This window comes from Engystomops pustulosus, chromosome 6, assembly GCF_040894005.1.
Source record: "Engystomops pustulosus chromosome 6, aEngPut4.maternal, whole genome shotgun sequence".
NCBI lineage: Eukaryota > Metazoa > Chordata > Amphibia > Anura > Leptodactylidae > Engystomops > Engystomops pustulosus.
The window spans coordinates 101150700-101162700 of NC_092416.1; the positions used below are offsets into that span (position 1 = coordinate 101150700).

The window sequence follows — 12001 nt, forward strand, 5'->3', positions numbered from 1 at the left end:
TGACACTGTATAACTCTTATGTGCTGTTCCAATGTGTAGGTCATCTGTATAATTTCTCCATTTTCAAGTGATATTCGTGAAGGCACAAATATTTAGACAAGAAGGACAGGGCCCCAGTACCTCTGGTTTAGATGTCCCGGTGAATTCCTCAAGTCTGCTTCTAAAGCAAGGACTCAGAAAAGAGTCTGTTCCAGAAGGTGGGTTAGGAAGGACACTATACACTACTGCAAGACATGCAAGACATGCAAGAACACCAGAGTGACAAAATTTAGTGAGACCCCTGGTATATTCCATCACCTTATACGCAACACATTCACAATTTACAACAAACCTTTACTTCAAACCTGTCGCTCGCGTCCCGATGGGCTCGCGTCCCGCGGTATGGGTCGCTCACCCGTGCCCCTCTGCCCTTGCCAGTGCGTCAACCGCACAACTTACCGATCCCGGCTCCTGCTCTGTCCTCCTTGGCCATTTTCAGGAAATCTATTTAAGCCTGCCTCTTCCTGGAAACCCTTCCTGCATTGACTACTGTGGTCTAAACAAGGTCACAGTTAAGAACCGCTATTTATTGACGTTGATCATAGAGCTGTTTGTCCGTCTTTGTAGAGCCAAGATCTTCTCCAAATTGGATCTTCGAGGAGCCTACAACCTCATTCGTATGCGCAAGGGAGATGAGTGGAAGACAGCTTTAAATATCCGTGATGGACACTTAAAGTACCTGGTGATGCTGTTTGGACTCTGTAACGCACCAGCCGTCTTCTAGGAATTAGTTAGTGACATCTTTAGAGACTTGCTTTATGTCTGTGTTGTGGTCTATCTGGACGATATTTTGGCATTCTCTCCAGACCTCGAGACTCACCAAGTCAACGTTTGGCAAGTCCTCAGTCGTTTACGGGCCAATCGTCTTTACGCCAAACTTGGAAGTGGAATCTTCCATTTCTCAGCTATATCATCTCTGACAGAGGTCTCAGGATGGATCCTGCCAAGCTGTCTGCGGTTCTTCAGTGGGCCCGTCCTGTAGGACTATGCGCTATACAGTGGTTTAAGGGTTTGCAAACTACTACCGGCAGTTCATGCCGAAATTCTCCTCTCCGGTGTCTTCAATTGTGGCGCTCCCCAAGAAGGGTGCCAACCCCCGACTCTGGTCTTCAGCAGCTGAGGAGCCTTTCAAGAACTTATAGTCTCATTTGCTTCTGCTCCAGTTCTTGTACGTGCTGGCACAGAGAAGCCTTTCCATCTGGAAGTGGATGCCTCCTCAGTAGGGGCCAGTGTTTACGCAGAAGGGTCCCAAAGGCTGCACCATCGCCTGTGGATTCTTCTCCAAGACTTTCTCCTCTGCAGAGAGAAATTATTCTATAGGAGATTGAAAACTGCTGGTGATTAAGCTTGCCTTAGAAGAGTGGGGTTACCACTTAAAGGGAACTCGTTTTCCAGTCTGCATTTACACAGACCACAAAAATCTCCTCTATCTTCAAACTGCTCAGAGACTCAATTCATGTCAGGCTCGCTGGCCACTCTTCTTCTCCCAATTCGATTCCCTCATTCATTTCCGTCCAGCTGAGAAGAACATCAAGGCTGACGCCCTTTCTCGTGCCTCGGATGTCATTGGGGAAGAACTGGCTCCTCGGCATGTTATCCCTTCTAGCGACTGGTATTGGCCGCGCCTGTGGATCTACCTCCTGGCAAGACATACGTACAACCTGCTCTACGGAGGAAGATTCTGACTTGGGGACATTGCTCACATCTGGCTGGGTACCCTTGGGTGCAGAGCTCTGTCACCCTCATTTCCCGATTCTACTGGTGGCGATCTGGCCAAGGATGTTTAGGATTTTGTATGTTCCAGTGCTTCCTGTGCCTGGAATAAGCCATCACGTCTCAAGATTGCTGGTCTTCTTCTGCCATTGCCGATACCTAGCTGTCCGTGGACTCATGTGGCCATGGACCTCATCATGCCACCTTCATCAGGCAATACCATCATCTTGGTGGTAACTGACCTTTTTTCAAAAATGTCCCGTTTTGTTCCAGTTTTGCCATCTGTTCCACGTCTTGCAGCCAGTTCTTCCATCATATCTTCCGACTCCATGGACTTCCCTAGCACATTGGGGGTCATTTACTAAGGGCCCGATTCGCGTTTTTCCAACCTGTTACCCGAATATTTCCGATTTGCGCCGATTGTACATGAATTGCCCCGGGATTTTGGCGCATGCGATCGGATTGTGGCGCATCGGCGCCGGCATGCGCGCAACGGAAATGGGGGGGGGGGCGAACGAAAACCCGGCGTATTCGGAAAAACCGCCGCATTTAAAAACCGAAAATGTGTCGCTTACCTTCACCTGGTCCAGCTCGGTGTATTCCGGCGCGTTCAGATGATTTTCAGCGCAGCAACGCCACCTGGTGGACGGCGGAGGAACTACCTTCATAAATCCTGTCCGGACCCGAATCCTGTGCAGAGAACGCGCCGCTGGATCGCGAATGGGCCGGGTAAGTAAATCTGCCCAATTGTCTCTGACCGTGAGGTTCAATACATCTGTGAATTCTGGTGTTCTCTTCGCAAACAACTTCAAGTGAAATTGGACTTTTATTCCACCTATCATTCCTAGTCTAATGGGCAGGTGGAAAAGGTTAGAATATCCTGGACCAAGACCTCCTGCCGAGATTCCTCCACCCAAAGAAGAGGGGGAAGCCCGAAGGGGGGGTACTGTCAAGGGTGGTCACCCGTGCCCTTCTGCCCTTGCCAGCGCATTGCTCACACAACTTACCCCTCCCAGCTCCTGCTCCATCTTTCTCATGCGCGCATTCCTGGCTCCTAGGGTGTGCGCGCGCCGGCTTCGAAAGATTTAAAGAGCCAGCGTGCCGCTAATTGGCACTGGCCATTTTCATGAAATCTATTTAAACCTGCCTCTTCCTGCAAACCTTGCCAGATCTTTGTGACATCGCCTTAGAGAAAGCACCCCTGCGATATTCCTGCGTTCATGTATGTTCCTGCTCTTGTGTTCCTCTGTGTTCATGCGTTGCTGTGTTCCTATGCCCTGTGTTCCCATTCCCAATTGCCTGGACCTCCCGTTGCTGACCCCGGATTGGACTTGACCTTGCATCTCTGCTACCTGCCAAAACCCTGTGCCTGGACCTGACCACCAGACTGTCTCCTGCTAAAGTACCTCGACCTCGGCTGATTCAAAATATGACGATTTTCGAAAAAAAAAAAACGCACCTAAAGTTTCAAGCCTCTTAACATCCTAAAAGAAGGAAAGGATGTTTGGAAAATGATGGAAAGTTAAATCAGACATATGGGGAATACTAGTTATCAAGTTAAAATCAAATTTCTTTTTTTTTTCACAAATTGCTTAAATTTCTCGCCCAACATGAAGTACAATGGGGCAGATTTACTTATCCGGTCATGTCGCTATCCCGCGGTGTGTTGTCCGACGAGGATTCGGGTCCGGAGCAATTCACTAATTTCGTGTGTCCAATTTCCTGCAGGTGTCGCTGCTGCGCCGTGGTCCGCCTGAGTTCACCTTCTTCTTCCCGGTGCATATGAGTGCTGATCTTGTGACACATTTTGTTTTTTAAATTCTGCGGTTCTTCCGAATCCGTCGGGTTGTCTGAGGGTGTCCCCCCCCCTCGATTTCTGTTGGGTGCCGACGCGCCACAATCCGATTGCATGCACCAAAAAGCTGGGGCAATTCGGCGTAAAATGTCGCAAAACTGAAATATTTCGGAAAACCCGACGGAATAGCGGTCCTTGGACCCTTAGTTAATGTGCCCCAATGTGTCACGCAAAAAAATTAGCAAAATCACCTGGATATGTTAAAGTATTCCAAAGTTATTGACCTCTTATAGTGATACCTCACATTTTTCAAATAAATGGCCGTGTTAGGTGGGAGCAAAATGGCCAAGTGGTTACATAGTTTATATGGTTGAAAAAAGAGATATGTCCATCAAGTTCAACCAAGGAGAGGAAGGGATTTGCGGGAAACAATGTTACAAGGCATCTAGACTCTTCTTGAAGCTTTCTGTTGTCCCTACTATGAGGTAGGCTTTTCCACAGATTGACAGTTCTCACAGTAAAAAAATCCTTAAAAATTGCTTTCTCCATATGGAGACAGGGCCCCTTGTCTTTTTTGATTTGCTTTGAAATTGCAACAACTTTCCACCATATTTTTTGTATGAACCATTCATATATTTATACAAATTAATCGTCTCCCCTCTTAGTCGTCTCTTTTTTAGACTAAATAAATCAGGTTGTTTTAATCTTTCCTCACAACTGAGACCCTCCATACCCCTAATCATTTCTGTGGCTCTTCTTTGTACCATCTCCAGCTCCAGGGCATCCCTTTTATGGACTGGTGTCTTGAACTGGTCAGCATATTCCATGTGAGACCGTACCAATGCCTTGTACAGTGGTAATATTACTTCCCTATTCCAAGTGTCCATGCCACTTTTGATACATGACAAGATATTGCTGGCTTTAGATGCAGCTGAATGACATTGCATGATGTTGTTTAATTTACCTTCTCAACAAGCGACATTTACTCCCCCCAAGGACATATGGTGCATTTGGATTATTAGCCTCCAGGTGCATGACCTTACATTTATCCACATTAAAACTAATTTGTGTCAGGATCAGTGGTAGTGGATCGTCTGGACCACTGTGGATAATGTCGTAAGCCGACACCTGGGACAGGAGTCTGAGTGGCACCTGGTTTTCACAAGAGCCCGCCGCAAAGCGGGTTGTTCCACAGGAGTGAATACAGAATTGTGCTGGCAGTGCAGGGAATCGGAGGATAGAAGAAGCCAGAGCCACAGGGTGAAGAGGAGAGCGTAAGGTAAGTGTTTGGGAGGCCACTGCTGAACATGTTATTAGTTAAGGGAGGCTGCTGCTTGACATGTTATTAGTGAGGAGAGGCCGCTACTCCAGTGAGCGTGCGCTCCTGTGTCCATAATGTGTGCACGTGGTGCTGGCCAGCTGCATGCCCTAATAAGTTCCAGCCCCTTTCTATGTTCTTTGCCGGATCTTTGTCACGGGTACTCCTGTGACTCGGGATATGCGTTGCAGGGGCACCCGTGACAGAAACCCCCTCTTGGGTGGTCAAGGATGTTGTCCTTGGGCTCCTCCAGCCCGAACCCCTTCCAGTCAAAGAGAAAGTACCGTCTCCCTCTAATCGATTTCATGTCTAGAAGCTCTTTGTCTAGAAGCTCGCAAGTGGGCCTGATAGCATTCCAGGTGAGTAGAGAACAGCAGGGTATTGTCCAAGTAGACCACGACACAGGTATATAAAAAGTCTCTGAAAATGTTGTTGACAAATTCTTGAAAGACAGCTGGCGCATTACCAAGTCCAAAGGGCATGACCAGATACTCGAAGTGCCCATTTTGAGTGTTAAAGGCAGTCTTCCATTCATCCCCTTCACAGATGCGGATGAGATATAAGCCCCCTGAAGATCCAACTTAGTGAAGAACTTAGCACCACAGAGGTGGTCAAAGAGTTCTGTGATCAAGGGTAGTGGGTAGCGGTTCTTCACAGTAACTTTATTAAACCCACAATAGTCTATGCAGGGGCGGGAGATAAACCATCTTTCATGGCCACAAAAAAGAATCCAGCTCTGGCAGGAGATGAAGACTTGCGGTTGAACCCTTTTTGTAGATTCTCTTCGATGTAGGCTGACATAGCCGTTGTCTCAGGTACGGACAATGGGTATACCCGACCTCGTGGTGGAGACGTGCCTGGCAGCAACTCTATAGGGCAGTCATAAGGACGGTGTGGTGGCAGAGTCTCTGCTGGCTTCTCTGAGAAGATATCTGCAAAGTCCGCATAAGCAGAGGGTAGACCCACCAGAGGCTTGGAGGGCACTGAGGCAGATATGGTGGACACCGGGCAAAGAATGGACCCCAGCAAGAACCTCCCCAGTCTGCCAGTCGAGCACTGGAGCGTCTTGCTGTAACCACGGGAGACCCAGCAGAATGGCACACGTAGATCGGGGAAGCACATAAAATGACAGTCTCTCCTTGTGCATAGCCCTGACTTGCAGGGACAGAAGCTCGGTGCGGTAACATACTGTATAGCTAAGGACCTGTCCACTGACAGAGGAGATAGCCAGCAGCTTCTTTTGGCGGACCACAGGAAGGTGATACTGGGAGACCAGGGCAGTGGACCAGGAAATTTCCTGTGGAACCAGAATACAAGAAGACTGTGGCTTGAAACTGAGTACCTGTTGTGGAGCTGAGTAAAACAGGCAAGTTCAGCCATTGTGAAGCTTTGCTCTCACCTAGGGACACTCCTCCCAAGAGCCCTAGGTGCGTGCATTTCCTGGACACTTGAGGACGGATAGGACAAAACTCAAGAAAGTGTTCCGGGCTGGCACAATATAGGCAAAGATTCCCCCCGTCTTCGTCGAGAGCGTATTTTTTTTGTGAAGTCAGACAATCTTTATCCACCTACATGGTTTCCTCAGCAGCAGACCTGGATGGTGGCAGAGGTGGACTTTGGAAGACAGGAGCCAGGCGGGGCAGACGGAGGATCTTGGGTTGCACTTGTTCAAGACGTTTCTCCTCCAAGCTGTTAGACCGTTCTGTGATGAACTGTGTAGGAATGAGTTCCATGTGCAGGGGGCACTGCGTGATAAAGCACCTGCACAACTTGAGATCCCCATCATACTTAGACGGCATGGAGAGTCATAACTTGGGCTCCGCGGAAGGCAGACAAACTGAGTAGCAGAAGAATCCACAGGAGCTTGACGCTGCTGATGAGTAGCCAATACTTGCTACAGCATGGCGGCGAATTGTCCGAGTTGCTGACTTTGGACGGCAATCCGCCTGGACTGCTGGACCACTATAGTGGTAAGATCGACCTGAAAAGGTAACGGAACCTCAGCGGGATCCATGGCAGGATTTTACTGTCACAATCAGAGGTAGTGGTTCCTCTGTACCACCGAGGGTGATGACGTAAGCCGACACCTGGGACCGGAGTCTAAGTGGTATCCGGTTTTCACCAGAGCCTGCCGCAAAGCAGGTTGAACTTGTTCCGGCGTGGTACCACCAGTTCATTCCACAGGCGCAACTTTGCCCGTGGTGGCGGGCAAGGTGTAGTGCAGAATCGTGAGGCAAACTCATGGTCAGGGACAGGCAGGAGGTTGAGACAGGCAGCACGGGATCGGAGTCGGGGACGTAGCAAGAGGTCAGGACAGGCAGCACGGAATCGGTGTCAGAAACAGAACGGAGGTCGCAACGGCAAATCTGAATTGGCGCGTCCAAACGCTGGGGCACATGGAGGTGACAGAGATTATTGAAACACTCTATAGGTCATTAATTAAAATGTTTAACCCCTTAAGGACGGAGGGTTTTTCAGCTAATTTCTCGCTCTCCAACTTCAAAAATCCATAACTTTTTCATTTTTACGTGTACAGACCTGTGTGAGGGCTTATTTTGTGCGTAACAAATTTTACTTTCCCGTAATGTTATTTATTTTAACATGCCGTGTACTGCGAAGCTGAAAAAAAATTCCAAATGTGGAAAAATTGAAAAAAAACCGCACGTGCGTCACGTTCTTGTGGGCTCAGTTTTTACGACTTTCACTCTTCGCTCCAAATAACATGCCTACTTTATTCTTTGGTTCGGTGCGATCGCGGTGATACCAAATTTATATACGTTTTATTGTGTTTTAATACATTTTCAAAAATTAAACGAATGTGTACAAAAAAGAAAAAAAAAATTTTGCCATCTTCTGACGCTAATAACTTTTTCATACTTTGGCGCACGGAAATGTGTGAGGGGTCATTTTTTGCGAAATGAGGCGATGTTTTCATTGCTACCATTTTGAGGTCTGTGCGACATTTTGATCATTTTTTATTTCATTTTTTATGTTATGTAAAAAGGTGTAAAAGTCGCATTTCGGACATTTGGGCGCCATTTCCCGCCTCGGAGGTCACCGCCGGCCGTAACCGTTTTTATATTTTGATAGATCGGGCATTTTGGGACGCGGCGATACCTAATATGTCTGTGATTTTTACTGTTTGTTATGTTTTATATCCGTTCTAGGGAAAGGGGGGTGATTTGAACTTTTAATATTTTATAAATTTTTTTTATTTTTTAAACTTTTTTTTTTATTTTTTTTTTCACTATTTTTTAGACCATCTAGGGTACATTAACCCTAGATGGTCAGATCGCTCCTACCATATACTGCAATACTACAGTATTGCAATATATGGCATTTTTGCAGGTCATACATTACAATGAGCCACTGGCTCATTGTAACGAACCTGCATAAACCATGTAGCCTCGTGTCAAAAGAAGACCCGAGGCTACCATGGTAACCGATCGCCGCCCCCCGATGACGTTCGGGGGCGTGGCGATCAAAAAAAAGATGGCGGCGCCCGCGCGCCGCTGTCTTTTAAACGCCGCCCGCGACTTTGCGGGCGGCATTTACAGGGTTAATAGCCGCGATCGGTGCAAGCACCGACCGCGGTTATTAGCGGTGGGGGTTTTGTGCAAAATGCAAAAACCCCCACCTCTGTATGAAGAGGACTCAGCCCGTGAGCCCTCTTCATACATCCCTTATACCTCTGCGCCGTAGAGCTACGGCGCAGAGCGTTAAGGGGTTAAGCCTTTAAGGACACAGCTCATTTTAACCTTTAGGACACAGCCCAATTTTTCAAATCTGTCTATGTCACGATATGCATTTATAACTATATTTTAGTTGAAATTTTTTGCACTTGAAAATTGAAAAATTAGCGATTTTCCGTTTTCTAAATGTTATGCTCATCATAAAGTTAGTCCAACTGTCAAATTGGTTGTTAACTAATGTTAATCATATATCTGCATTATGCATAATGGGGCACATTTACTAAGAGCTTTGTCCCGCACTTTTGTCGGACTGTGCTCCTTCTTCTAGGCTGAAATGGCTTGCACAGGTATTTAAGAAGTGTCTGTGCTGCTATTGTGTCACACTCAACCCATTTGTGGCGCAGCTCCACTGGCGTCCATGCTCCACAAATTAGGGGAAGCGTCATTGGACGGTCCAACTGATTTGGACTGAGCATTATATTTAACTTGCAAATTGTGTTGCAGGCCCTATGTTAAAGGTGCACCACAAACAAATATGGTGAACTCTGTCGTGCCAGTGCGGGGAAGCATCAGATTCATGATTTCTGGTGCACAATCTTAGTGAATCGTTGCATGCAGCATTATACACATTATTATAGAGCTTTTATTGCATTTTCTGAATTTCTAAGTAAAAGTGCCCCAATTTTTCATATGAAAGAAAAAGAGTTGTCCAATTGGGGACAGTCTATACCCATTAGTCACAAAAAAAATTAAATTTTATTAACTTTTTTATTAAATAGATGGATAACTGTCCATCCATGATTGTTTTTAAAATTAACAGTCAGTGGTTGACAGTATTAGGTAGATCTTAATTATTGGAAGGGCCAAAATGTTGTAACCTCATACATACATTGACAGTGCTTAACCAGGGCTTGAGATTTTTATTTCTTTCAGAGAAACCAACCCATCTATATCATGTCCCTACTGAAAGGAGGGGATATATAACGTTTGTCACTGGTCCCAATGTATTCACTTATTAGGGCATGATACCATCACCGAGTGTTAGGCTGTACCATTGGGTCCTACTGTGTATAAACACTAGTTGATCACTAGAGACTTGCTTGCCTAACTTTGGGCTCTGCTGTCTGTAAGGGGAATATAACCACAACGTCTCTGTCACAAAGCAGAGGGTGGGGATGAGCACGCTGAAGCGAGGAGACCGTTGCTGCAGCGTGGCTAGGTAAGTGAGGCTGCTGGCGAGAGGGGGCACACAGAGGCACAGGAGCACCCATGACACCATCCCCACTCTAATTTGGGGGGGGGGGGAGCTGGTACAAACACAACTAAGATTCAGTGTATTCTGACTGTATAATACAGGTTTGTTTACTCCGTAATAGTAATAGTTTAGTCTAGTAATAGAGAACATTTGATCACAAATTAATACATTGCCATACTGATGAATTTCAGGGATTCCAGGGTTTCCATGGGGACAATCAGCACCCCTGTAGCCATCACACAGGTTGCCGATCACTGCATGGACAGGGGAGGAGGGGGGGTGTCCTTTAGGTGCTACGATCAAGTTTGACCGTGGCGCCTAAAGGGTTAGAAAAGCCGCGATCATGATAGTGATGATCCTGGCTGTTCGTGCAGAGGCTCGGCTGTCACATACAACCAACTCTACTTCTGAGCCTGAACGTTCTCGATGTTGGGGAACGTCATGGTGCATGAAGTACAAATGCATTATGATGTTACCCATGCTGGGGTAAGTCTCATTTTATGTACCAACCAGGTCCTGTATCAGTCTAGAACTTACGGCCTTGTAAGAGCTAATCATAAATGTCTTACAGCTATGATCTTTCTTAAAGGGCACCTACCACCACGAATCTACCTATAAAGGTAGATCGGGTAATAGGTGGATGTATGGGACGTGAGGATAGCCCTTTTTAGAGCTAATCCTCACGTCCCCGCTAGCGTCACATAAACTTTATTGCCCTAATATGTTAATTTAATTAAGCGGCTACCGGGGCGTGGAGTAGCCGGACACGAGGCTACACGGCGCGGCTACTCCACGCCCCAGTAGCTGCTTTCCCCCGCCTACCCTGTGATCTTCGGCGCGCAGCTCCTGGCAGCTGCGCGCCCTCGTCCGAGAAGCCAGAGTTCTGCGCATGCGCAGTAACTCCGGCCAAGATGCGCGATCTTGGGAACGAGGCCGGAGTTACTGCGCATGCGCAGAACTCCGGCTTCTCGGACGAGGGCGCGCAGCTGCCAGGAGCTGCGCGCCGAAGATCACAGGGTAGGCGGGGGAAAGCAGCTACTGGGGCGTGGAGTAGCCGCGCCGTGTAGCCTCGTGTCCGGCTACTCCACGCCCCGGTAGCCGCTTAATTAAATTAACATATTAGGGCAATAAAGTTTATGTGACGCTAGCGGGGACGTGAGGATTAGCTCTAAAAAGGGCTATCCTCATGTCCCATACATCCACCTACCACCCGATCTACCTTTATAGGTAGATTCGTGGTGGTATGTTCCCTTTAAACCTTTGCTGATGCTGTGTTATAAGGTTATTTCCAGGATTGAATCTCTAACATGGTACATAAAGTACAAATGCATCATGATGTTCCCAATTGTCATGCTGGGGGAAGGGGTAAAAAGAAGTGGACCCTACTACTGACATCTGTTGCACTACACTGGTAACTTTAACCCAACCTGAAGCTGATGTTCCATTAATGGCGACCCTCTGTTTTTTAGCCCATATTTACACCCTGTCCCAGCAGTCTCATTTTATGTACCAACCTTTTATGACGTCCTGTATCAGTCTAGAACTTACTGCCTTGTAAGAGCTAATCATAAATGTCTTACAGCGATGATCCTTCTTAAACCTTTGCTGATGCTGTGTTATAAGGTTATGTCCAGATACTCCAGGATTGAATCTCTAACAAACCCCTCAAATATTTCCCCACAACGAAAGATTAAGGGGTTGTCCACTTTCAGCAAATAATTGATATGGTTTCTGTAAGGAAAAGTTTTGCTTGCTGTCCTACTATAGAAAGTTTTTATGTTTACTTCCAGTGAATAGAAATCTGTCCATGGATGTCACATAGGTGCACAGCTTGTTAGCATCACAGAGAGTAATCAGAGCTGTGTGATGTAATGAGCAGTGTACCCGTGTGACCATGGACAGATAATCTGGAAGTCATTTTTCCAATTAAAGTAGTGACTTGTATCAAAATATGTTATGAATATGCACAGCATTATTCCATCACCCTTTCATGTACTTGTGCATGTACTTCTGCAAAGTGAAAGAAGTCTCCAGCAGCTACATCAATATTCGGCCTTCAGCTGACAGGCTGGAGGGGGGCACAATTCAAATGCCTATATCCTCTGAACCTTTGCACCTAGAAACACAATTCTGGTGTCCCATTAAACAGGAGAGTCTCTCCTTTAATAGATCTGGAGATATCCAACTGT

General features: G+C 46.8%; 1 protein-coding gene across 4 annotated transcripts in view; it reads left to right on the forward strand.

The window, feature by feature from the left end:
* FAM83E (family with sequence similarity 83 member E) overlaps positions 1 to 12001 on the forward strand; it is a 149761-nt gene that overhangs the window by 97483 nt on the left and 40277 nt on the right. The window lies entirely within an intron of this gene.